The sequence below is a fragment of the Notolepis coatsorum genome, assembly GCF_963971535.1.
Source record: "Notolepis coatsorum genome assembly, chromosome: 5".
In the NCBI taxonomy this organism is placed as follows: domain Eukaryota; kingdom Metazoa; phylum Chordata; class Actinopteri; order Aulopiformes; family Paralepididae; genus Notolepis; species Notolepis coatsorum.
This window is the reverse complement of record NC_140169.1, coordinates 53879080-53906707: the sequence shown is the minus strand read 5'-3', so window position 1 is coordinate 53906707 and position 27628 is coordinate 53879080. Positions and strand designations below refer to the sequence as shown.

At 46.8% G+C, this 27628-nt stretch overlaps 1 pseudogene across 1 annotated transcript; it reads right to left on the bottom strand.

Moving 5' to 3' along the window:
- Positions 1 to 696: 696 nt before the first annotated feature.
- Positions 697 to 22996, bottom strand: LOC311228193 (transmembrane protein 179-like; annotated as a pseudogene). The gene is made up of 4 exons (XR_014621052.1): positions 22630 to 22996; positions 5567 to 5704; positions 2471 to 2549; positions 697 to 888 (listed from the first exon to the last, which is right to left on the bottom strand). The product of XR_014621052.1 is annotated as a transmembrane protein 179-like (transcript).
- Between the last annotated feature and the right edge of the window lie 4632 nt (positions 22997 to 27628).

Genomic DNA, 27628 nt, shown 5'->3' with positions numbered 1-27628 from the left:
GTGTATACTTGGAGTACCCCAGGAGGACCTAGTGTATACTTGGAGTACCCCAGGAGGACCTAGTGTATACTTGGAGTACCCCAGGAGGACCTAGTGTATACTTGGAGTACCCCAGGAGGACTGAATAGGGAGGTGTAGTGGTTACTTCCTGGTCTATAGGGAGGTGTAGTGGTTACTTCCTGGTCTATAGGGAGGTGTAGTGGTTACTTCCTGGTCTATAGGGAGGTGTAGTGGTTACTTCCTGGTCTATAGGGAGGTGTAGTGGTTACTTCCTGGTCTATAGGGAGGTGTAGTGGTTACTTCCTGGTCTATAGGGAGGTGTAGTGGTTACGTCATTGCTGTTTCCGGCCGGTCCACCTCGCAAAATTGCAACGTATTTCCCCCGTTGCCCATGTCCAAGTCGTCTCGTTTAAAACAAATAAAGCATGAACATTTGCACGTTGTACAGAATTTTTTTACAACCAAAAATGCACAATGTTAGCGATAGAAGGGAACTCATTTTGTGCAAAAAATGGAAAGCTTTCCAATGTTCGCGAGGCAGAATTGTTACAATATAGCCGATAATCCATTTTCCCCGACGATAAATCCCTATACGGGGTGGACCTCGCGGGCGGTCCAGAGTGACGTCAGACTACACCTCCCTATGGTGTCGAGCGCGCCGTGTGTCGGGGTGGGGGGTGGGGGGGGACCCTCTCTCTAGATCATCCCGCTGCGCTCGTCGGCCCCGGAGCCCCTCCTCCGGCGCGGGGACCCTCCCCTGGCCAGCAGCAGCTCCTTCTCGTGCACCAGGCCGTCCAGCAGGTCCTTGCGGTGGTGGTTCCGGTACACCTTGAGGAAGGCCATGACGGAGAGGGCGAGCCACGTCAACCAGGCCGCCCACAGGCCCAACTGTGACGAGGGGGGGGGGGGGCGTAGAGGGAGAATAGAAGAGGAACAAAATAGAGGTTTCAGGGATGTGATTGACCCTTTCACTGTGACAATACAGAGGGTTAGCCCTTTACTATCACACAACCGACGGCGATGCTCCATCATTAGCATCATTAGCTCCACCGTCGGTTGTGTGATAGTAAAGGGTTAACCTTCTGTCGTGTGGCAGTGAAAGGGTTAAGAAAAAAACCTGAACATTTTCGAAACTATCTTTTTTTCTTCTTTTATAAACACTCCATTTGAATGAACGAACACATTTTATTTGTATATATTGAACTGTTCACAGGGAAGAGGAAGGTGGGAGAGGAAAGGGACAAAGAAAATGAACTAAATATCTCAGTGTCCCCCTAAAAAAATTAAAGGGGGGGGGTCATCTTGACCCCTCTCAAGTCATCCGGGCTCAAACACTAACGTTAGGACCTTATCTTTTCTTCTTTGCAACCAGATTGTGCAACACCTGTAACCGCCTCCTCTGGAAGTCCTGCCTACTGCGAAGGGCTGCAGTTGGACTAATGTTTGGTCATTTTAATATCCAAGCTCTAGTGAGTCAGAATGTGTCCTGTTTGGTCATTTTAATATCCAAGCTCTAGTGAGTCAGAATGTGTCCTGTTTGGTCATTTTAATATCCAAGCTCTAGTGAGTCAGAATGTGTCCTGTTTGGTCATTTTAATATCCAAGCTCTAGTGAGTCAAAATTTGTCCTGTTTGGAATAAATGGAAGTGGATAGGCCATTTTGGATAATCATGCAGAATTAACGCCGGTACACACATTATTGTTAAAGACTTTTGACCTGTACTGTAGATAAGACTTCAGGCTATGGAACAGTTATGTTTTCCAGCTCCTACCTCTCAGCTGGAACTTAAAAACAGGCAACAAGCGGCTAGGTGGTGTAGTGGGAAAGGCGCTCGCCACCAATGCAGGAGACACTGGGTTCGAGCCCAGCTCTCGGCATTGCTATCAGCTTGGCTGGTCGTTCATACTAACACAATTGGCAGTGTTAGGGGTGGGAAAGCTGGCGGGGTGGGTCCGGGTCGTTGTAAACAGCGACTCCTACAGTTCGGTCGGGGCGCCTGCTAAGCGCGGATAGGATCTATGGGGGGTAGTGTGATCCTTCCACACGTTACACCCTCTCAGTGAGAGTCCGCGCTGCCAGGTGAAAAGAAGCAGTTGATTGGCTAGACGTGTGTCGGAGGAAGCACGTGATAGCCTCCACTTTCCCAGACCGACTGTGGGGGGTAGGTGTGCAGCGACCAGGAAGGGGATTGGGAATTGGCATAACGACTAACATTGGGATGGGAGAAAAACTGAGGAAAAAGGAGGGGGGAAAAGGAGGGGTGAAAAGATCAATTTTTTTTTAATTTTTTTTTTAAATAGGCAACAAGTAAACAGAAATGTGAGCACACAAAACCTTTACTTCAGTGTGTTCAGCGTGTCCATACCTCTGTCACTTATTTCATTAGCACTCAGAGTGATTCTTCTTTGTTGTGGAAGAAAGATCAGAATGTTTCCTTTCAAAAGAGACCAGACTCGTGGTACCGCTCACCTGTGCAATAGTGAACTGGTCGTAAAAAGAGGAGTTATCCACCCCGAGCTCCAGGTCAGTGTCTTGCAGCTCCTCGCAACTGCAGGGAAAACACAAGCGTCAACAGATGGAGAGGCACACAGTGCCACTCTCTCCACGTCATACAGATGGAGGCACAGTGCCACTCTCTCCACGTCATACAGATGCACAGTGCCACTCTCTCTTTTTTTTTAATCTACTTTTTCTCCCATTTTCTATTTTTCTCCCATCCCAATTTCGTATCGTCCAATTCTACCCTCCCCTGTCTCGAACGCTGTTAGGCCATGCCTCCCACTGGTCTGCTGCAATGTGGACGAAGCCTTGCATCACGTGTCCCCTCCGGTACTCGAGGAAGCAGCCGTCGCATCTTTTCACCTGCACAGCGCGATCTCTCAGCGTCTGGGGTCTGCGTGGGAGGGACACGCCGCCCCCGTCGCTTCCTGATTCTGCTGCGCAGGCGCACCAACCGACCTGTAGGAGTCGCTGTCCACAACGTCCGATCCCCACCCACCAGCTTCTCACCCCCTAATACTGCCAATTGTATTAGTATGAACGACCAGCCAAGCTGGTAGCAATGCCGAGAGCTGGGCTTGAACCCAGCGACTCCTGCATTAGTGGCGAGCGCCTTGCCCACTGCGCCACTTAGTCGCCCACACAGTGCCACTCTCTCCACGTCATACAGATGCCCACAGTGCCACTCTCTCCACGTCATACAGATGACTTCGGCCAGAGCCTCGGCTAGAAATAATAACCACAGAAAGGGATATATATACTGGAGCCTCTGTCAAATACAAATGATCATCTTGTTTATATATATTTATTACATGGCGTTTTAACATTCGCCAAAATGCTTGATTGTGATTGGTCAATAGCGCTCGGTTGCCCCTAACAGCGGTCAATTATTTCTCGATAATTCACCGCTGTTAGGGGCAACGCGCAATAATGACCGCTGTTAGGGGCAACAGAGCGCTATTGACCAATCACAATCAAGCATTTTGATCGCAGTCACGAAAGCTAAGCTTTACCATTATGCACAGCTGCACTACATCAGGTGCCATCAAGTCCACACCTGCCGGCGATGACAGCGGAGCCACAGAACAACTGCGTCTGCATTTGATCTCGTCTTGTCGACGGTGTAAAATGAATTACGTATATTGTTAGTAAGTTAGCCCTGTAATAAGCGGGATAATGTATAGCTATACTCTGTCATTGTCGCAAAATAATTGACCTTCACTGCGTTTAGAACACCGTGTCGCTCAATTATTTTGCGACAATGACCTCGTAGCTATACATTATCCCTTACATATATGCAGGTTATTGAGAATTTCATTGGGGCGGAACCGTGTTGATTGAAAAGCCATTTTAAAAGCAAACAGCTCTGTTCTCAGATACTAGTCTCATGTCTCTGTTCTCAGTCACTAGTTAGTAGGGCTGACCTTCGAATGTTCTTTTGGAATTCGAAGCTTCGGGGCCGAGATTCGATTTTAATTCGAAGCTTCGAGATTAAAAAAAATATATATATATTATTTTTTTTATGTTGTGGGACTTGTACAGCACTTTGTTCAACTTTGTCAGTGCTGTAAAGTTTAAACCTTTTTAAAATCTTAGACAAACGAAATATTGTAAGCTGTCATTTGAGGCTTTATAAAAGCAGCACAATGAACACAAATCTGTCAGTGCCGAGTCCGACCTCATCTTAAATAACAAACAGCATTGCTTGTTGTAGTTAACAAAGAGAGGCAGAGTTGATTTTGCACACAAAAATACATATATATATATATATATATTTTATTTTCATATTCGAATCCCATGTCCATCGAACGAAGCTTTGATGTATTTAAGACAGCCCTACTAGTTAGTCTCATGACTCTGTTCTCAGTCACTAGTTAGTCTCTGTTCTCAGTCACTAGTTAGTCTCTGTGCTCAGTCACTAGTTAGTCTCTGTTCTCAGTCACTAGTTAGTCTCTGTTCTCAGTCACTAGTTACTCTCTGTTCTCAGTCACTAGTTAGTCTCTGTTCTCAGTCACTAGTTAGTCTCATGACTCTGTTCTCAAGTTTCAAGTTTCTTTATTAGTTGTCATAGTAAAATACAGAATACTTTTCCATGAAATGCTTTTTTCTGTATGAGCTCCTGAGAGTGTGCTAGATAAAATAGATAAAAAGTATAAAATAGACAAATTCAAGAGTACGTAAACAAAAAGTGTTCAGTCAATATACAATAACAATACAGAGTAAAAAAATTGTAACAGTGAGGTACAATGCAGCAATGGGATGAGGTACAACTTAGGGTAAGGTGCAATGAGGTATGACTTGTAGTGCGAATCTCTTTGTTGATAAATATAAAGTGTGTTAAAGTGTTTTAAAGTGAGTAGAGTGGGTGTTACGACGAGTGTTCATTTAAAGTGAGCGTGTGCGTGTGGATGTGTGTGCTGTCTGCTGTGAGTGTAGATGATGGGTTGTTAAATAGTGTCATTGTCTTATCGGCCACTATATGGCTCTATTCTCAGGCACTAGGGGTGGGAATCACCAGAGGCCTCACGATATGATACTATCACGATACTTGAGTCACGATACGATAGCATTGCGATACTAAATATATTGCGATGTGCTGAGTATTGCGATATTAATATTGCGCTATATTGCAATTTATTACCTTTTTTCAACTGCAAAGTAAAACTTTGTCAACATGTTTTATCTAATCAAATAAAGTTTTCAGTCTGTTCATCTCACTTCAATCATTTTTATTGCGGCAAATGGGATTTTCTCAAGCAGACGGATGTCAACACTGCAATCTGTGTTGCATGTACCTGACCAACTGAACTGTTTGTATTACAGTCATATTCCAACGTAACTGAATGCACACGTGTGCGTGTGTGTGTGGACTACTGTACTATTACAGGTAGGTATTGAAATGAACAATGCAACTTCCTTATTATACAAAAAATTAAATAAAAAAAAGAAGAAATATTTAAATATCGATACTTGGCGTCCCTGTATCGATACAGTATCGCCACGCAAAGTATCGCGATACTACTACGTATCGATTCCCCCCCACCCCTAGGCACTATAGTCTCCTACCTGCTTGGCATAGCTCCGTTCTGAGTGAGGGCGTTGCACCAGGCGCCAAAGCCCACGCTGGTGATGGTGCCCGCCACGAACACCATGAACACCACCACCAAGCTCACCAACAGGCTCAAGAAAGCATGGAAGAAGGAACTGGGGTGGAAACACAGGAGAAGTAATGTCAACAACATTATACAACGGCATGCAAATTTCTCGATTCTGATTGGCTGAAACAGTTATTTTACACGTGTTTATTCTTCACAATTCCACGCTGCTGGCCCAGGACCCGCCCACAACCGAATCACATCACATCACTCCGCCGGATCACAAGATGCCGGACAATAATTTAACAAATGGATATGTTGATAACGACTAAACGACTAAATATCAAGCGATTCTGTCAGAGCGAATGTCTTAGTGCTTTAAACAATGTTGGATGATGTAATTGATGGGTCTTGAATCATTCTGTAACAAAAGAAAAATCGCGGATTGATTGATTGATTAATTTTCAATTTTTTTTTCAATTTTATTTCCTTTCGACTGTCAGCGCTCGCTCTAGTCTCCACCCACCGCCACACACACCCCCCCCCACACACACACACACACACATACACGCACACACACACACACACACACACACACTCTGCCTGCAATGCGGGGGATAGTCAGACTGAGAGAGAGCTGGGTGCTGCGCTGTTCTAAGTGAGCATGGCCTATTGAGTTGATTGATTGATTGATTGATTGCTAATTTTATTATTTCGCCAGATGTATTCCTACGCGGAACCGGGCTTGCCACGACATGTTGGTCGGCACTATTGAACTTGAACCGAGGGGCATGGCTGCTGGCGCCAGGTTCTCGTCCAATGGTAGAATGAAACTATTATGGGCTGTTTAGTAGACTAAAGGGATATTCAGTGCATATTGTACAAGGAATATACAGGGGATATCAAACGATATACAAATACTATTAAATATATATCCATAAATAAATATATATATTCGGTTTAATCTGATCCTTCACAACAGCCGCCCCCTAATTAGTCCCACCTAATTACCTAAGCAGAGACAGATTAACCGCACTGTCTACCACTCAAGGTCCGCTGTAAGGGTCAGTCAACTCACAAAGTCATGGGGTCATGGTCATCATCGATAGTGTCTGGGAGTCGGGGCAGTTCTATTAGCCTCGCCACGGGTCGTGTGTAAGTTCGCCCTTGGACGAGCACTTCAGCTGCTCGGACCTTGCCATCGGCACCGGTGATCACTTTGCTTACGCGGCCAGCCGGCCACATAGCTCTGGGTAGTGACTGGTCGATAATCATGACGACTGTTCCTTCTGTCAAATTGTCTCTCTCTTTTACCCACTTCTGGCGGGTCTGTAGAGACGGTAGGTAGTGGAGTAGGAAGCTGCTCCAAAACTTGTCAGCTAGCACTTGACTGTACCTCCACATTCTTCGGCCGTTCGCTTCTTCAGGCCTGTACATTGTCTGGGGTAGCGCGGGGTCCAGCCGCCCCATTAAGAGTGTGTTGGGGGTGACTGGGTCGACATCTGCTACATCACTGGAGACGTAGCCGAGGGGCTTGGAGTTCAATACTCCCTCGATCTCCGTGAGGACTGTCATTAGGACTTCCTCCGCCACAGTCTGGGCCCCAAGCACGGCGTACAGGGCTGTCTTTATAGAACGTACTTCTCGTTCCCAGGTTCCACCGAAGTGGGGTGCGTTCGGGGGATTAAACTGGAAGTCAATCTGGGATGGAGCGAGGTGGGTCTTAAGTTCTGGGCCCATAGCTTGGAAGCTCTCTCTCAGCTCTCTTTCTCCGCCTTTGAAGTTTGTCCCGTGATCAGACAACAATGTAGACGGTTTTCCTTTCCGTGATGTGAATCTTCGGAAGGCCATAAGGAATGAGTCTGTGCTCATAGTCGGAAGGAGTTCGATATGGATCGCTCTGGTGGTCATGCATTTGAATACAATACCCCACCGCTTCTCGGTTCCTCTTCCTCTCTTTATATACAACGGGCCAAAACAGTCCATGCCTGTGGAGTGGAATGGCTTGTCGCCGAGTCGGAGGCGACAGGGGGGCAAGTCAGCCATCCGGGGTATGCTGGGCTGCGCGCGCCACTTTCGGCAGTCTAGACAGGTTCGCTGGAAGCGTCGCACCGCTTCTCTTCCTTGAAGTATCCAATAGCGACGTCTGATCTCCGCGAAGACTCTCTCTGCTCCTGCGTGGTGTACATCCTCGTCGTATTTCTTTATGATCAGCTCTGTGACCTTGTGTCGGCTGTTCAAGACTATCGGGTACTTAATGTCATCCGGTAGATCGGGGGCTCTCCGCAGGCGACCACCCACTCTGATGAGAGTATGGGCGTCACTCTCGGGTGCCAGGTGGAGCAGTCTGCTGTCTGATGGGACGGGCTTTCCTCCCTGTAGACAGTCTAGCTCGTCGGGGAACGAGTCTCTCTGGGCTCGTTGTAGTAGAAGAAGCTCTGCTTCTTCGTAGTCAGCTGCTGAAATGTCGGTGGTGGACTGAATCTCTGGGTGGTGCCACAGGAATGTCTTTAGCTGCGCACTCTGTAGGGTAATGCAGTCATCTATGTTGGGGTCTGTGGAGGCGACTGTGCTCAGTCCACAGAACATAGGTTTCTTGTTCTCAGCCTCCTCTTTACTTGCTTCCCGTGGGGTGGGCGTAGGCCACTCTTCTTCCGGGAGCTTGAGGAATTCTGGTCCGTCACTGTAGATGTTGCGACGGGTGAGGTCATCTAGGGACATTCCCCGGGTGATGACGTCAGCTGGGTTGTGTTTGGTGTCCACATACCGCCAGCTCGCTGCTTCTGTTAACTCTTGAATCTCGGTGACTCTGACTCCCACGAAGACTTTGTATCTGCATGAGTCAGACTTGATCCATGTGAGTACTGTCGTGGAATCTGACCACAAGATTGTTCTGTGCACCGGAATGGTGAGTTCACGTTGGATTAACGTGGCTAGATGCGCTCCTGCTAGGGCTGCGCAGAGCTCTAGACGCGGGATAGATTGTTGCTTTCGTGGGGCTATTCTTGAGCGAGCCAGGATGAAAGCAGTGTGTATCTTTCCTCCCTTCTCTTGGGCACGCAAGTAGGCCACCGATCCATAGGCTACTTCGGAGGCGTCGCTGAAGACGTGTAGATCAATCTTGCATGTCTCTGGCCTCACTGTGGATGGGAAGTAGCTGCGGCGTATATTGACGCCTGGGAGTGAGCGGAGTTCCGTCTCCCACTCTCTCCATGTTGAGGCAAGGTGTGCGGGTATTGGGTCGTCCCAGCCCTGGTCCTTGTCCCATAGTGCTCGTACAATCATCTTTGCCCTGGTGGTGTAAGGTAGAATACATCCCAACGGGTCATATTGTCTGGCGAGTGTTCTGTACACACTCCGTCTGGTGGTCGGTGTCGCCGTCGACCTTCCCTGCTCTGGAGTCAGGGGTTTGTGTCTATAGTGGAGCGAGTCTGTTTTGAAGCGCCAGACTAGTCCTAGTGTCATTTCTTGGGCTTCTCCTGGGATGGTCGCCATCCAGGTCTCGCTGCTGGCAGCCTTGTCCGCGGGGGAGAGGCTGCGCAATACGTGCGGGTCACTGCTGGCCCACTGCCTGAGATCAAAGCCGCCTTTGATCAGGGAGGCGCGTAGCTTGATTAGGAGAGCCTCGGCTTCTTCTTGGGTCGAAACGCTTTGTAAACAGTTGTCCACGTAGAAACTGTTCTTCACACTGTGTCGGACCTCTTCATCTGCTGCTGGGTCCTCTGCGACGTGTTTCTGTAGTGCAAATGTAGCACAGCACGGGCTGCATGTGGTTCCGAAGGGGAGTACTTCCCACTGGTAGATGGCTGGGTTCTCATCTCCGATCCTCTCTCTCCATAGGAACCGCAGCAGGGGCTTGTCCTCCTCCACTAGTCTCACCTGCAGGAACATCCCTTTGATATCCCCGCTGATAACCACCTTGTCCTGGCGGAAGCGCAGTAGCACGCCCAGTAGGGAGGGGCCGAGTGTGGGGCCGGGCAAGAGCTCTTTATTCAGATTCTGGGATCCGATCTGGTAGCTGCAGTTAAACACAATGCGATCCTTGCCGTTGTGGTGGACCTTGTGATGCGGCACGTACCATGATTCGGTCGTCTGATCGGCCTCTTTAATGTCAATCTTTGTCACATGTCCCGCTGTGATTAGCTTCTCAATCTCAGCGCGGTACACACTCTCTTGAGCGGGGTCTTTGGCTAGGCGCTGCTCTGTGTTCAATAGATAGCGCTCCGTGGCGTCTTTCTTTGCGTGAAAGGTGGGCATTCCCTCTCGCCTCAGGAGTGGAGTTGCGTATCTCATCACTCCGCCGACTGTGACTCTCTTTGTCCCTTGCTCGAGTAGGTTGATGGCGTAAATGTCTTCTTTAGAACGAATATCGTTCTTTTCGTTCTTAAAGGGTATTGTCTCTAGTGTCCATAGCCTCTCGACATGCTGCAGGAGAGTGGTGTCTTCTTCTGTCGTTCTGGAGTGGAGGCAGCTAGTGGCTGCTGTTCGGTTGAGAGATTTAGCGAGGGGGCCTTGTAGTGTCCACCCTAGGCGGGTCTCGACTGCTGCAGGACAGCCTCGGGGTCCTGTATGGACCCGGTCAATCGGGACTATGAGTTCTGCATGGTCGGAGCCTATCAGCAGGGTCGGGGTGGCGCCGTCTATGAGCGGGATAGGTAGTTGACGCAGGTGCACATATTTATCCATCAGCTTGGCGATGGGGTAGGTGTACTGCGATAGTCCTATTTCTTGGCTGGTGAAAGCATTTGTAATCCTATACCGTCGCTCTGGCTGCCCGCTTGCTGCGATAGTGAAGGAGACATTCTCGCCCTTTATCGTCTTTAAATCTCTTCTTATTGTCCGAATCGTCATTTGGTTCTCGCTCCCCCGCAGTCCCAGCTGGGCCGCAGCGGACGCGAGCAGAAGGGTCTTCTCTGACCCGTCATCAAGGACGGCGTAAGTGTCCATGACTTTATCTTGGTAGCTCAATGTCACACGGACTACCTTTAAGAGCACTTGGGCGCCGCTGCTGCTGGCGGGGTCAATGTACATGACACTTGCCTTGGTGCCGCTCGATGGTGCAGGTGAAGGCCGTCTTCTGTTACTGTCGTGTAGTATATCTAGATGGGCTCCGTCACACCGACTGCACCTTTTCTTTAGGCGGCATTCGGCTGCCATGTGACTGCGCGCACATCGGTAACAGCGCCTGTTGGACTTTATCCATTGACTCACTTCTTCTGCATTCATCTTTGTGAACAGGTCACATTGTGACAGCCAGTGTTCTTTCTCACAGTAGGGGCACACCATCTTCCACTTCTCTTTTCTCGAGGGGGTACTGTGGCTCTTACTGCTCGGTACTGACTCTGATTGGTGCATGACAGTCACCGATCTTCTTCCATCGTTTATTCTCCTGGGTCCCTCTCTGGAGCTTGGCGTGCTCCGCCCGAACGTATCCAGTCGTAAGCTGCTGACTTCTCTCGCCAGGAAGTCGGCTAGATCAAGGAGGGATGGTTCGGGGCCGTTAGGATCCCGGTGGTCTCTCTGCCGCCTAAAACGCTCTTGTCTTGCGGGTGGCAGCTTCTCCAAAATCCTCTCGACGTTAGAGTTGGCGTATAGCTCATGCATGCCCTTTTCCCGTTGCGCTCCCAGCATCCCTACCAGGGACTGCACTTTGATTGACAGGTCGTCTAATGAGCGATTGTCTGTTGCTGGGGGTAGGCGATCAATATGCCTTATCTCTTGGATTACGTAATCCCATATACGTCCATATCTCTGGTCCAGCGCTGCTAGAGCCGCGGTGTATGGGGTCGTAGAGGTGGCATAGGCTAGCGCTATATTGTGCGCTCGCGGTACTTTCAGGTGCTTCAGTAATATTGCATACTTGTGGCGTTCATCAGCGACATCCACCATCATTGTCTCTAAGCACATCCGGAGCTCCGTGTACTGTGCTCGATTCTCATAGGTGAAGTCTGGAAACGACGGCGTGGATGGCTGATACATCGGCGAGCGTTGGGGGAGAGACCTCCTAGGCGAGTCTCCTCTTGCGCCTCTCTGTGGGCTGGTACCGACAGGGTACCATGGCCCGCTGGTCCAGGTGCTATTCCTCGGGGCTGGTCGTGCGTCGTGCTCACCCGTGAATAGAGTCGGGGGTCTGTAGCGCAGCGCCGCGGGGGTATAGCCTGGGCTGTACTGGACCTCCTGGTCCGGTGGAGTACTGTGCTGTCGTCGGGCTTGGTTCTCCTCCTCTCCCTCTTCTTCTTCTATCAGGTCCTCTAGATCCTGTAATCGTTTATTTAGCTTCTCCGCAGTGTATGCCGCTCCTTCCTTGTAGCTGGGTCTCGCTTGGACCGGTCTGGGAAGGGGGTCTGCGGGGGGTATAGGCTTGGTCTGTTGGTCAAGTTCAGGGTCGCTTACTCGGTTAGGAGACGCTGCCCTTGACTGTTGTCTCGACGAGTTCCTTGAACCCCTGGCGGAGGGAGAGGGTGTTGCCTTGAGGATCAGCTGCTCCATTAGCTGCGCTTGTAACTTGTCGCGCTCGGCTTCGCGCTTGGTGAGATCTGCTTCTCTTTGGGCACCGGCAGCGGCGCGCTGTGTGTCGGCCCGGTCTCTTGCCATATTCTCTTCCGTCTGAAGGCGTCTCATCTCCAGGCGTATGCGCTCTTCTTCGCTCCGTTGCTGTGCTTGGAGGCGTTCTCTTTCAAGGGTAGAATGTTCGCGCTCGCTAAGCGTCTGTGCTTGGAGTCGATCGCGTTCACCCTGAAGTCGATCGCGTTCACCCTGAAGTCGATCGCGTTCGGTAGAGGCTGTCAGGCTGACGAGGAACGCCTGTTGTAGCATCCTCTCCGCTTCGCTGGGGGAAGACGGTTGTAGAGGTGAGCCGCTCCTGGGTGAGCCGCTTGTTGGGGAGTCCTGGAGCTCTATTTCCTCGGCGCTCTCCTCCTCTTCTTCCGTGCAGAGTTCTCTCTCTGTAGGGTTGTCTTCCTCCCGGGGCTGGTCGGGGACTACTTCTTCGGTATTGGCGGGGGGTAAAGGCATGTCAGCTCCCTCCCGGTCCCCACCGTGAGCTTGGTCAGTTACATTAGAACCCACTAGGGCCTCTGTGGTCGGGGAAACCTGGTCGTTAAGGTCAGACATAATTTTACTTTCTACTTTTACCGCGTTTACCGTTTGTCGAAGGCTAGGTAGTTGACTGACAGCGTAATCCTCTAAGTACTGAGGTGGCTGTCGTCTGCGCTGCGGGCGTTCTACGTTAGGAGGACCGTTTCGTGGAGTGTTCATCATAGGCCATTTCAATATTAATAACACTATATTAATATTACACTAGTTACCCTCCGGCTCGAAGGACCAATTGTAACTGAGGGGTACAATTCCCTGACTGTATTGATAAGTATGGTATTATTAAACCACTACCGCTTGTACTTTAACTTCTGGCCATCCAGTACATGATATAGATATGATGAACACTTTCCCACCTGATGAAACGAAGTCCACACAAATGTATAAATCGAATATTTTATATAGCAAAGGGTATATACAACGTTCACTTAATGACATTTATGATTTGAAATGCACTTGTATGGCAAATGAGTATTCGTAGGTAAATCAACATTGAATGTCCAATCTCTGGTTACGCAGGGAGCAAATATACAACCTGGTTCTTTAGGGAACTATAGCGATGGTACTTAAATGATTATAGCTGGATACACTAAGGGGGGGGGGGTCCCGCTGGTTGTAAGACAGTAGGGGGGGGGTTAGAAGAGCCGCTGGCGGTATCCCATCTGGCCGACGATTTCTTGGGAGAATTCAGAGTCCTGAACACGATGCCCACAGAACCTCGGTCCACAGATGAATACAGCTGGACCCTCTGGTGGACGGTAGCTGCCGGTCCACAGATGAAGAGACGTGAGGCGACCTCACTCGGGGTAGAGCGCCGTCTCACCTGGACTCCTCTCCGGGGGGGTAGTTCCAACACTCAGCAGTGTTGGCCGTTATCCATGGAATAATCAAAGCACCCAAAGCATGTAGATAATCCAAGCCGTGGAAGGCTCGCCGTCGTCCGGGTAAAGTAATCCAATGTACAGGTCCACTCGTCCTGGCCCGGAGCTCCTCGGATGCAAGCACCACACGTGGTCTGCCCAGCCTGGTTAAGACTCCAGATAACGTCAGGAACGATGGGGGTACTGCTCACTTTATAACTCTAACCGAACGATGCACCATACATAATAGACTATTATTAGCTTAATAGAAATACGTCCAACTCGACGGTATAGTGCCAAACTATGACAATTCAACTATTAATCCACACGATGTCTCAATGCCTATTCTGAGGCCAAGTAGGCCTTACTGCACCACACGTGCGTCGTGGGTGAGGCTTTGCGTCTGTTACTAGGTTGGAGGGTAAAGAACTAATGGACTAAAAAAGTTCTACTTTACTTGCGCCATATATATATGCGCTGTGAACAAATAGTACCATTCGTATTTCGCCAGACGTATTCCTACGCGGAACCGGGCTTGCCACGACATGTTGGTCGGCACGATTGAACTTGAACCAAGGGGCATGGCTGCTGGCGCCAGGTTCTCGTCCAATGGTAGAATGAAACTATTATGGGCTGTTTAGTAGACTAACGGGATATTCAGTGCATATTGTACAAGGAATATACAGGGGATATCAAACGATATACAAATACTATTAAATATATATCCATAAATAAATATATATATTCGGTTTAATCTGATCCTTCACAACACAGTTGGATGTGTTAGTTTGGTTGGATGCACTTCAAGCTGCTTCCACATGGAGGCAACTTGTCTTTTTTGTAGTTGTGGGAACTACTTTTTCTGGCGGATGGTTTTTTCAATAAATCTTCGATTAATGTGTGTTTATTGTATAGCAATAAGGTTGGATGAATATGGCAGTTGTATAAAAGCATTACACCACTTGCAGTCGTGATTTGTGAACAATAAACCATGCCTAGGGGGGTCTAACGACCACCCCTAGGCATGGTTTATTGTTCACAAACCACTCCTGCGCGTGATGTAATGCTTTTATACAACTGCCGAGCGACTGTCTTATTTAAGCATTACATCACTTGCAGTCGTGATTTGTGAACAATAAACCATGCCTAGGGGGGTCTAACGACCACCCCTAGGCATGGTTTATTGTTCACAAACCACTCCTGCGCGTGATGTAATGCTTAAATAAGACAGTCGCTCGGCTCTTCTTTTCAAACACAACGCTTTACTTTACTTTATTTATTTTGAGTATTCCACTGTTACGAACTGGGGGAGGGTCGTCACACACACAACCTTTACCATTACACATGGAGGGGGCATAATACAGTAAATTGCCTAATCCTCACAGAAAAAGGAATATCCTATTTAACCTCATAAACCCAAGCCATATTTTCAGAAATCCACCTAAAAGTATATACCCGAGTAAATGGAAGATTGCTCCACTTCTACATGGTCCATTTGCATGTTATTGGTATCTAGGGACATCTATGGATCTCAGGGAATGTATTCACAGTGTCAGAAATATTGTGTCTGTTACTATGCTTGAGTAAATTGTAATGGACCAAAGGAGAATATAAATTATTATTATTATTATTCGTTGTCCATCTTTGACGGTGAATAACACCATGCTAACATTGACCAAGAGTGAAAGATTGCCACTGAACCCATTCAGCACCTTCTTGAGATCAAGTGTACTAAAAGGCTAAGCAGATGAACAAAGGACAGATGATTTACAGGTTTTTTTTGTAGATACAGTACTGAATTTTGCCATCCGGACACGTACAATTTTAAATATGTATATATAGAATATATAATATCAGGCCTATAAATTACCTTATTATGGCCGAGTCATACATCTATGGATTCAGTTCAGGATTGGATGCCATTTTGTCACAGGAAAGATTTGCCTCTAGGATGGAATCCAGGTATGTAATTTCATCTTTCCTTGTGACAATATTGTCATTTGTCACCCACTGTAACAGAGAAGCCGTTGGTTTTGCTGAGTTTGTTATTTGAACCGAAGAGAATGAACTCTTGTTAATTTTTTTTAAATTTTTTCTGATTTCTCTGATTTTCTCCCCGTCCCAATTAGTCGTTGTGCCAATTCCCCCCCCCCCCCCCCCCCCCCCTCCCCTACCTGGCTGCTGTATGCATGTTCTCCTACGAGTCGGTACAAGGGCGTCCCGAGTCGATCGCATGCTTCCTCCGAGACGTGCGCCGACAGCCAGTGATGTCTTTTCACTTGGCAGCGAGGACTTTCATTGGTGAAGTGTAACACGTGGGAGGGCACGCTATCTCCACCAAGTCCTGCCCCGCTTAGCAAGCGCCGAGACCTGACCTGTAGGCGTCGCTGTCCACAACGCCAGATTCCCACCCGCCAGCTTCCCCACCCCTAATACTGCCAATTGTATTAGTGTGAACGGCCAGCCAAGCTGGTGGCAACGCCGAGAGCTGGGCTCGAACCCAGCATCTCCGGCGTTGGTGACGAGCCTTTGTTTACTTTTACCCAGGTGTAATGATAGTTTGTTATCAGCGAGCCAGGTGCAGATTCTGCCGAGTTCTGAGCTGAGGGTTTTTTCAACCTGTAACTTGTTCTTGTCAGAGACCAGCAGGGCTGAGTCGTCTGCGAACAAGAACAAGTTGCAGTCACAAGCTGACGACATGTCATTTGCATAAATTAGGAATAGTAACGGTCCTAGTATGCTTCCTTGTGGAACACCACAGCTCACTGGGAGGGGGGGGGGATAGAGTACCGTTTACCTGTTCTCTCCCCTCCAGGTAGGATTGCATCCAGCTCACTGATAAACTATCAAACCAATTGCTTTTAGCTTGTCAATCAGAATGGAGTGATTGACAGCATGACCAGTATTTGCCCGCCTCTTGTTTGATGTGGTCATTCAAATAGAGAAGGCATGTGTCAGTGGAGTGGGACGTTCTGAAGCCAGATTGGAATTCGTAGATTAGATTTCTTTCCGCAAGGTACTTTTCGACCTGTTCGTATACTATTTTCTCCATGACTTTCAAGATGGAGGTAAGAATAGAAACAGGGCGGTAGTTGCCTGGGTCTAATTTGCTGCCTTTTTTGTGCAGGGGGGTCACTCTCGCAATTTTGAAGTCTTTGGGGACGTGTCCCTGTTTTATGGAGAGGTTTATTATGTGTGTGATGACTGGGGTGATGGCGGCTGCTGAGTCTCTGAGGAATTTGGAGGGGATGTTGTCATGGCCAGTGGCCTTGTTAGGTTGGAGGCGTCTATACTTTCCGTAGCCGCATTTCTGCAGACCCCTCTCTGATTGGTTGAGCGAAGCCCCATCTCTGATTGGTTGAGCGAAGCCCCTCTCTGATTGGTTGAACGAAGCCCCTCTCTGAGCACAGACCATCGCTATAGTTTCCCAACAGGAGTAAAGTCTGGAACTGTGTCGTAGCAATCCGAAGTGACATTGACCACCAGCCTCTTTCTCTTAAGGCATTAACTGGGTTAATTAATATAAATGATTGTTATATTGTAACTGTCTAGTTACACATTGGTTTCCGAAACATGTATGTTCCAGGCTGCAATTAAAACTTTTAATCTGAGAGTGCTGGCTTCCTGCTTTCTTCTAACTGTCTAGTTAGGCATTAACTGTGTTAATCTAAATGTTACATTGTAACTGTCTAGTTAAGGCATTAACTGGGTTAATCTAAATGTTAGGTATTGTCACACCAGGATCAGTTGGTATGATGAAACACATGTTATTATATGTTTGATTGAAATGTTGTGTCTTAGGCCCCGTTTAGACGAGCGTTTTGTGAACAGAAACCGCAAAAGTCATCTTGCGGTTTCACTTTTAATTTTACGTTTAGACGAGCGTTTTGGGATGGAATTCTGCGTGCAGACGACGCTGTAACGACTCGAGACGACGGAGCCCCACTGTCACACGATTGGCGCATATGTCACATGACGTGCTGTGAAGACCCGCCCTACTCTGCCTCTGATTCGCAGACTGTGGATGGGGAATGTGATTGCACCAAAGCAGAGTCACTCACAGACAGTGGGTCGACTCACGCCGCGGGACAGATTCTTGTGTATTTAACCCTTTCACTGCCACACGACAGCCGGTTGTGTGATAGTAAAGGGTTAACCTTCTGTCGTGTGACTCGTGTGGCAGTGAAAGGGTTAAAAGTACTGCCAATGTAGCCTTCAGGTGATCTCCGTTGATATAAGTCAGACATACTTGCTTTGTTTACGTCTCGGCTACTGGCGCATACCTGCTACCTGTGACGTAAGCAGTACGCGCGACCAGAGCCGTGACAACCCTTTCGTCATCGTTTTAACAGATTTATACGTTTTGATAGTTTAGACGAGATCGCAAAGCTTTTGCGTTTCTAGGAATTCCACCCTGGAAGGTAGTCTCACTTTTTTGCGGTTTCACCCCGTAAAAACGCTGTTTCCGTATAAACGAAAAGCACATCAGCAAAAATATTTTTGCGGATTCACCTGCTAGCGTTTCCGTCTAAACGGGGCCTTACTAATAATAACTAATTCCTTGGTCAATAGAAGTCTCTGTGATACTTTCTGAATATGATGTTCCCAAAATGTTTGGGAACATCAAATGGGCAGGGTTATAATAGAAGAAAGACAGTGTAAACAATATAATTAATTCTGAATATAATGAGGAAAAAGAAACAGGATACACAACAAGGTGCATGAGATGAGGTTATATATGTAGAACATGGTACAGTTACAGTAAGTGGGGAGTGTAAACACAGTGATTCAAACCCCCTCAATGTACAGTTTCTGACAGCTGGGCTGTGTTGTCACGCGAAATAACGTTATACGCGAATCAGGTAGTAAATTTATTTTTATCTTCTTGATACGATAACATTACGCTCGCCTTTTGCCGTGTGACGAGCTAAACCAATCAGAGAGGGGCTTCGCTCAACCAATCAGAGAGGGGCTTCGCTCAACCAATCAGAAAGGGGTCTGCAGAAATGCGGCTACGGAAAGTATAGACGCAGGTTGGAGGGCGCTCAGTTTTTTGAGTACCTCATCTGTTGTTACCATTTCAAGTTTGAAGTCATCTTTGCGGACCCCTAGGTTATTGTAGTAGGCTATGATGTGTTCTAGGGGACCCGACCGACCCAGGTTCAAATAGTCGCGCTGGTCGATATAATAATAACCCTTTCACTGCCACTACCAAACGTCAATCAATCAATCAATCAATCAATCAATTCAATCAATCAATCAAAATCCTTTCACTGCCACACACAACAACAGCCGGTTAAAATGTCGTCAAATGTATATATACTCTCTTTTTTAGACTCTTCTTGTATCACAAACAGTACTGTATTTGTAAATCTGGTATGTCATAAATGTCTAGATGTAGCAGTACTGTCTATCTGTATGTCATGTATGTCATATATGTTATGATGATTTGAAAATGGGGGACCCTGATGTAAACAAGACGAAAGTCTTTCTCTGGTCTGCATCCCCTTAACAATTGTGTGTATTGAGCCGTACTGTATTGTACCCATTCTGCAATCTGTTAATAAAATGTTCAATCAATCAATCAATCAATCAAAAACCCTTTCACTGCCACACTACAGAAGGTTAACCGTCGGTAGTGTGATGATAGTAAAGGGTTAACCTTCTGTGGTGTGGCAGTGAAAGGGTTAATCCAGCTCCTAATAATAATAATAAATTGGATTTAAAGAGAGAATCGCCTTTCTCAGACTCAAGGACACTGTACAAGGAGAGAGAAGCTATATAAAATAAAGGGTAAATAAAAAATGTAGAACTTTTTTTAAATTAAAATTATGAATAGGGGGGGGAACGTTGTCACACGGGTAGGTTGTCACATTCATTATATTTCACCACCAGAGGGTCCTGTCTCCAATATTTTGGTATTTAAGGTCGCTTTCACATATAGTTTTGGTGGACTCGGTGCGGTTCTGGTGGTGAAGTTGCAACATTGTTGCATTCTTCATTTGGTTCGCCTGCGTTCACATAGCAATCTGTGAGCGCACCGAACTATCTGAACAATGTCACGCGGTCGGAAAGGGCGCTTGTCTATTGGACAGTGGAAATGTGTGTGTGGCTGCGAGCCTGTGTGTGCGCGCGCGCGTGTGTGTGTCTGTGTGTGGACTGCGACTGCAAGCTCTGTCTGACTCCAGATCAGCGGAGGCGAGTTGTTCTATTGAAGCCGATTACCACCATCCTCTCGCTAAACAACTTGTAGTACACCACGTTGTTATATATATATAATAATAACAATATAATAAGCCGCGTTTTTTCTTCCTTCTTCCCAAGATGCACAGATATATAGATATATAGATAGATAGATAGATAGATAGATAGAGAGATAGATGCAGTGTGCTTGTTTTGCATTGAATGCAGGTAATAATAAGCACTTCCTATATTTGGTTCGTGTTTGGTCCGATGAAGCGAACCGAGACCGACGTTTTCAGGCGGACCAGAGTTCGCCTGTTTGGTCCGCGAACCGAGTTCGACGCGCATTCACACAAACCCGAAAAACCGGACTATCGAATTCTGGTCCGATAATCCGGACCAAACAGCCCCTGTGTGAAAGTGACCTAAATGTCCAGAATTGGGGTCAGAGTTCACCTACATTGTCATCTTTGGAGTGAAACAGCTGAACTTGAGGTGAGAGGACTTTTTGTGTTTTTCATTTGTAAATATTCCGCTCCTCAGTATTTTTCTTCTAGGCTTTTACACAATTGGTTTATAATGAAACAATTATTACCCTTAAAAAGTGTGACGGGATAGCTATAGTTTAGATTGTTGTTAGCTACCTAACTAGTTGTTAGATGGCTGTTAGCCTGTTTATGTTCCCTTCTTCGATGGAAGTGTGGATCCAAGTAACTAGCTTTGTTCAGCAGCATGAACACCCTCTTTTCCTCACTATACCGCTCCTCCAGATCGGTAATGATCTGTGTCTTCAGTGTTTCCCCTGAAAAAAAATTCAGCAGCGGTGCTGTGCCTCTAGGGGGGTCCGGGGGCATGCCCCCCGTAATTTTTTTTTACATTTTAAAGTTAAATGCATCTGGTGCACTTTGAGAGCAAAATAAAGAGGCTAGATCTATGATGATTGTACATGTCAAAATACTTCCCAAAGGTCAGTGAATACCACAACCACTACACCAGAGGAAGCTCAACAAATCATGTTAAACCCAGATTCGGCTCAAACAAGGGACTAAACACGTTTTGCAATTATGCCACAACAATGTGGAACGCCCTACCCAAAGCTGTAAAGGAATGTGAATCCCTGCCCACATTCAAAACCGCTCTTAAAGAGCACCTACGGGAGGCTGCAATTCGAAACTGGCCACCGTAAATGCCCAAAACCCCCACCACCTCCTAATAGACAGTCTCCTCCCCACCGCATGTATATATTCCCTCCCCACCGTATGTATATTTCTCTCCCACCCACCCACCCCCTCCTAATGTACAGTCCCCTCCCCATCATATGTATATACTCTGTAACAGTACTGTATATTTGAATACCGTTTATGTCACAAATGTATCAGTACTAAATACCTATATGTCCCTATGCCATAAATGTCATGTATGTTGTGTATGTCATAAATGTCTATATGAATTGAAAATGGGGGACCCTGATGGAAACAAGACAAACGTCTTTCTCAGGTCTGCATCCCCTTAACAATTGTATGTATTGAGCCGTACTGTATTGTACCCATTCTGCAATCTGTTAAATAAAGTTTTCATTCATTCATTCATTCATTCATTCATTCATGCTATCAAGACATTCCAGTTGGGGTTGGTCGTCACATTTTCTTTGGGGTTGGTTGTCACATGTTGTGTAGGCTATTATTGTTAGGCCGATTTATTGTGTTCTTATTTTGTTATATAGGATGGCCTAATGATGTGTTTCCTGTTTATGTTCATGTTAAGATGCATTAAGTTATGTATTTGTCAACTTGTTAATGCAATTAAACTTTCAAATTAAATTCTGCCTTCTTGTCTTCTTTTTCCCATTAAAACACATGGTGACAACCAACCCCATGGTGTGTGACGATGACGACAACCATCCCCATGATGGGGTTGGTTGTCACAATGTGTCAGAGTGTCTTTGATAGGTGATTAACTCTTTGTTACAATACGTTGGAAACTGAGAGGGACAAACAATTCAAGCCAACATCTTAAGCTTCAATTTAATGTAGGAATGACTATTGAAAGATGTTTTGAAGATGAGCAATTCAGACTAGAGTAAAAAGTGTGACAGTTCTCCCCGTTCTCCCCTATATATATATATATATATATATATATATATATATCCTTTGATAGGTGATTAACTCTTTGTTACAATACGTTGGAAACTGAGAGGGACACACAATTCAAGCCAACATCTTAAGCTTCAATTTAATGTAGGAATGACTATTGAAAGATGTTTTGAAGATGAGCAATTCACACTAGAGTAAAAAGTGTGACAACGTCCTCCGTTCTCCCCTATATATATACCCTTTGATAGGTGATTAACTCTTTGTTACAATACGTTGGAAACTGAGAGGGACACACAATTCAAGCCAACATCTTAAGCTTCAATTTAATGTAGGAATGACTATTGAAAGATGTTTTGAAGATGAGCAATTCACACTAGAGTAAAAAGTGTGACAACGTCCTCCGTTCTCCCCTATATATATACCCTTTGATAGGTGATTAACTCTTTGTTACAATACGTTGGAAACTGAGAGGGACACACAATTCAAGCCAACATCTTAAGCTTCAATTTAATGTAGGAATGACTATTGAAAGATGTTTTGAAGATGAGCAATTCACACTAGAGTAAAAAGTGTGACAACGTCCTCCGTTCTCCCCTATATATATACCCTTTGATAGGTGATTAACTCTTTGTTACAATACGTTGGAAAATGAGAGGGATACACATTTCAAGCCAACATCTTAAGCTTCAATTTAATGTAGGAATGACTATTGAAAGATGTTTTGAAGATGAGCAATTCACACTAGAGTAAAAAGTGTGACAACGTCCCCCGTTCTCCCCTATATATACCTCCCCTCCACTCACTCGTCGTGGCCCTTGCAGAGATAGAAGAACGCGCGCCAGGCCTGCGCGGCGGAGAGGAGCAGGGACACGAGGCCGGCGAAGGTGGCGAAGCGGCACGAGGACTCCGGTCCCCACTGCTCCACCGCGAAGAAGAATCGCCTCCCGACGGTAAACACGTCGACGGTAACACCACCGGCCGTCGTCCCGGTCCCGGTCCCGGTCCCGGTGGTGTTCTCATCATCACTCCGCCGCCACACGCCGCGAACAACACGCACCTGCCCTGGAAGTCGTCGCTGTTCTCCGAGAGCGGCACGACGGCGATGAAGCCGAACAGAAACGCTAAGAAGTAAAGGACGCATTGGCCGAAAAGAAAATTGTCCAGAGCCATGGTGGCTCCGCGCTGCTTCCTGCACACACGCACACACACACACACACGCAGGACTGCCGACGTGAGACTGCGGCTGCGCACAGCACACACACACGCACGCGCACACACACGCAGGACTGCCGACGTGAGACTGCGGCTGCGCACAGCACACACACACGCACGCACGCACACACACACACACACACACGCAGGACTGCCGACGTGAGACTGCGGCTGCGCACAGCACACACACGCACGCACACACACACACACACACACACACACACCCACCCCCTCCTAATGTACAGTCTCCTCCCCCCATCATATGTATATTCTCTGTTAGGATCTATGGGTAACAGTAGGCCTACTGTATATTTGCATATCGTATAAATATGTCACAAATGTAACAGTACTATATACCTGTATGTCATGTATGTCCCTATGTCATAAATGTCATGTATGTTGTTGTGTATGTCATAAATGTCACTATGAATTGAAAATAGGGGACCCTGATGTAAACAAGACAAACGTCTTTCTCTGGTCTGCATCCCCTTAACAATTGTGTGATTGATTGATTGATTGATTGATTGATTGATTGATTGAAATCTTTATTCACAGATTGCAGCTTGGGTACAGTACAGCTGAATACACACAATTGTTAAGGGGATGCAGACCAGAGAAAGACTTTCGTCTTGTTTACATCAGGGTCCCCCATTTTCAATTCATCAGTACATATATGACATACATGACATACAGATAGACAGTACTGCTACATCTATACATTTATGACATACTAGATTTGCAAATACAGTACTGTTTGTGATACAAAAAGAGTCCAGAAAAGAGAGTATATACATTTGACGTAAAAACTGTACATTGGAGGAGGTTGGGTGGGGTTGTGTGGGGGGGGGGGTTGGGTAGGGAGGGATTGGGGGGGGAAACACTGTACAACTGTACAAGCAAAACTGTACATTGGGACATTGACAAAACCATACTATGTAAATTACTGTACATTGGAGGGGGTTGGGTTAGGACATTTACAGGGGCCAGTTTTGAATTGCAGTCTCCCGTAGGTGTTTTTTGAGAGTGGTTTTGAAAGTGGGTAGTGATTCACATTCCTTTACAGCTTTGGGTAGGGCGTTCCACATTGATGTGGCATAATTGCGAAACGTGTTTAGTCCTTTGTTTGAGCCGAATCTGGGTTTAACATGATTTGTGGAGCTCCCTCTGGTGTTGTGATCGTGGTATTCACTGACCTTTGGGAAGTATTTTGACATGTACATGGGTACCTTGGTCGCGTAGTGTATCTTGTAGACCAGGCCCATTGCAAGTTGCTGTACTCTGTCGTCTACTCTAAGCCATCCTAGATTGTCAAAATGGGCAGGGGTGAGGTGGGTTCTAGGAGTAAGGTCAAGCAGTATTCTGACCAGTTTGTTTTGAGATGTTTGTAATTTTGTTTTTAGCGCCTTTGAGGTGCTTTGGTACCATGAGGTGCAAGCATAGTCGTAGTACCCTTGAATGAGTGCTCCTGCCAGAGTCTTCAGGGTATTCTTGTATACCAGAGAGGAGATCCGGTACAAGAATCGAGTTCGTTGGTTGACTTTTTTTTATTACATTGGATGCCATTTTTTCACAGGAAAGGTTTGCCTCTAGGATGGAGCCCAGGTAGGTAATTTCTTCTTTCATTGTGACAATATTGTCACCCACTGTAACTGAGAAGCCGTCGGTCTTGCTGAGTTTGTTATTTGAACCGAAGAGTGGTGCAAATGGACTCTGTTTTGCCCAGGTGTAATGATAGTTTGTTGTCGGCGAGCCATATGCAGATTTAGCCTACTTCCGAGCTGAGGGTTTTTTCAACCTGTAACTTGTTCTTGTCAGAGACCAGCAGGGCTGAGTCGTCCGCAAACAGGAACAAGTTGCAGTCACAAGCTGACGACATGTCATTTGCATAAATTAGGAACAGTAGCGGTCCTATAGTATGCTTCCTTGTGGAACACCACAGCTCACTGTGAGGGGGGGGGATAGGGTACCGTTTACCTCCACCATCTGTTCTCTCCCCTCCAGGTAGGATTGCATCCAGCTCACTGATAGACTATCAAAACCAATTGCTTTCAGCTTGTCAAACAGAATGGTGTGATTGACAGTGTCGAAGGCCTTTTGTAGGTCCAGCATGACCATGCCGCAGTATTTGCCCGCGTCCACCTCTTGTTTGATGTGGTCGTTTAAATAGAGGAGGCATGTGTCAGTGGAGTGGGACGTTCTGAAGCCAGATTGGAATTTGTAGATTCGATTTTTTTTCGCGAGGTACTTTTCGACCTGTTCGTATAAAAAAATGTCCATGACTTTCGAGGTGGAGGTAAGGATAGAAACAGGGCGGTAGTTGCCTGGGTCTAATTTACTGCCCTTTTTGTGCAGGGGTGTTACTCTCGCAATGTATTGAGCCGTACTGTATTGTACCCATTCTGCAATATGTTAATACAGTTTTCAATCAATCAATCAATCAATCAATCAATCAATCAATCGAACAGACGACAGAGAAGAGCAGAGAGAGAGGAGCTGCTACGTAGAGGACCGAGAGCTCACACCGATGGGCCCAGGTGGCTACAAGCAGGAGATCCTTAAGCTGGTGGGCTTTACCAGTGATAAGAAGATTACCCGGCAGGGATGGAAGTGGGATTGGAGTGGCCGCAAGGAAAGGGGAGAGAGAGAGAGACTGTCACTGTCGCTCAGCCGGAGGGTTAGAACTAAAAAAATCCATTATTTTGTCGGCTAAACCCCTTGTTTGTTTTTGTCACTAGTTTTGTTTTGACACTCGGCGCGAAGGGGCCATGGAAGCGTTGGTCGCGCGTCACGGTGGACCGTGCCTCCTGTCGCCAACGTGGGCCGGCGCCGACGCCACAAAGGTAGGCTAAAGTCTATTGATTTATTGATTGATTGATTGACATTTTTTATGAACAGATTGCAGAATGGGTACAATACAGTACGGCTCAATACACACAAGGGGATGCAGACCAGAGAGACTTTCGTCTTGTTTACATGAGGGTCCCCCATTTTCAATTCATAATGACATTTATGACATACATGACATACAGATAGACAGTACTGTTACATTTGTGACATACAAGATGTGCAAATATACAGTACTGTTAAAGAGAGATCCTAACCTGTTGTCTTTCGTTCTGTGTATTCCGGGCTTATTAGCCGATATGAGGCAGTAATGAATCTTAAACCCTTTCACTGCCACACTACAGAAGGTTAACCCTTTCACTACCACACTACAGAAGGTTAACCCGTTCACTACCACACTACAGAAGGTTAACCCGTTCACTACCACACTACAGACGGTTAACCCTTTCACTACCACACTACAGAAGGTTAACCCGTTCACTACCACACTACAGAAGGTTAACCCGTTCACTACCACACTACAGACGGTTAACCCTTTCACTACCACACTACAGACGGTTAACCCTTTCACTACCAACTACAGACGGTTAACCTTTTCACTACCACACTACAGAAGGTTAACCCTTTCACTACCACACTACAGACGTTTAACCCTTTCACTACCAAACTACAGACGGTTAACCCTTTCACTACCACACTACAGACTGTTAACCCTTTCACTACCACACTACAGACGATTAACCCTTTCACTACCACACTACAGAAGGTTATATTTCGTATTGCATCGCGTCCCGCTCTGAGCCTTACGAGATACTCCTATCTCCTGTGATACCTAATGTATCTCCCACGAATAAAAACACATGCACCCCACCTGTATGGGGCCCCGCCCCTTATGGTGGCACCGCCCATATAACCATGACCCTGGTCATGAAACACCCTTCCTCTATTTTCGTCCCAGCGTATTGGATGCGTGCACCATACGAGCTAGCGGAATGAAAAGATTAAGGAAGATTAATAATGTTGGAAGCTTACCGGAGGTTGCTGGCCCCTGGCATCTTCGACGCATGTTTTCGGCGACACGACGGGCCTGTGATGTTCCTCGTTTGATGACTGCACATCGAGGTTCAGCTGTACAAGGCTGGCTGTCGGGCCAGCTTGTACTCAGGTAGGCCCTGTGTCTTCAGGCATGGGTATTAGTGTTAGTAATGCTGGTTTGTTTTGTTAACACAACCATGTTGTGTGTTGGCGCCGGGGGCAGGATGGTTTGGTGAACGTTCTCTGCAGGGAACGGTTTCCAAGCTGTCTTGGGCGTGCTGCTAAAACATCTAAAGCTATGCTAACATGCTATCGCTACTGCCGCATGCTATTACTACTGCTAATTGCTATGCTGTTTTAATGTCTCCGCTGTGAGATGTTGTCACTCTCCCGCCTCTTGCCCGGTTCATCAATGAAGGTCAGTTGGTAGCTGTTGTGGGGTTTTGAGTTCTATTTACCTTTTTCGGGTAAATAGGTTGACAACGGGGTAGGTCGTGGCTAGGTTCCTAGCCAGGTATTTTACCTTGTGTTCCGGCGGGGTTTGTTGAACGGTGTTCCCATCTGGGTTGGCGTCGGGTAGTGGGGCTATGGGTCCAGCCGACATGATAAACATGTTGCGTGTCTGTGCACAGGCAATTGTTGTCTTGGATCCCACATTGCCTGGCGTTAGGCTGCAGTAGTATAAGGGCAGGGCCGCCTGGGAGAAATGTG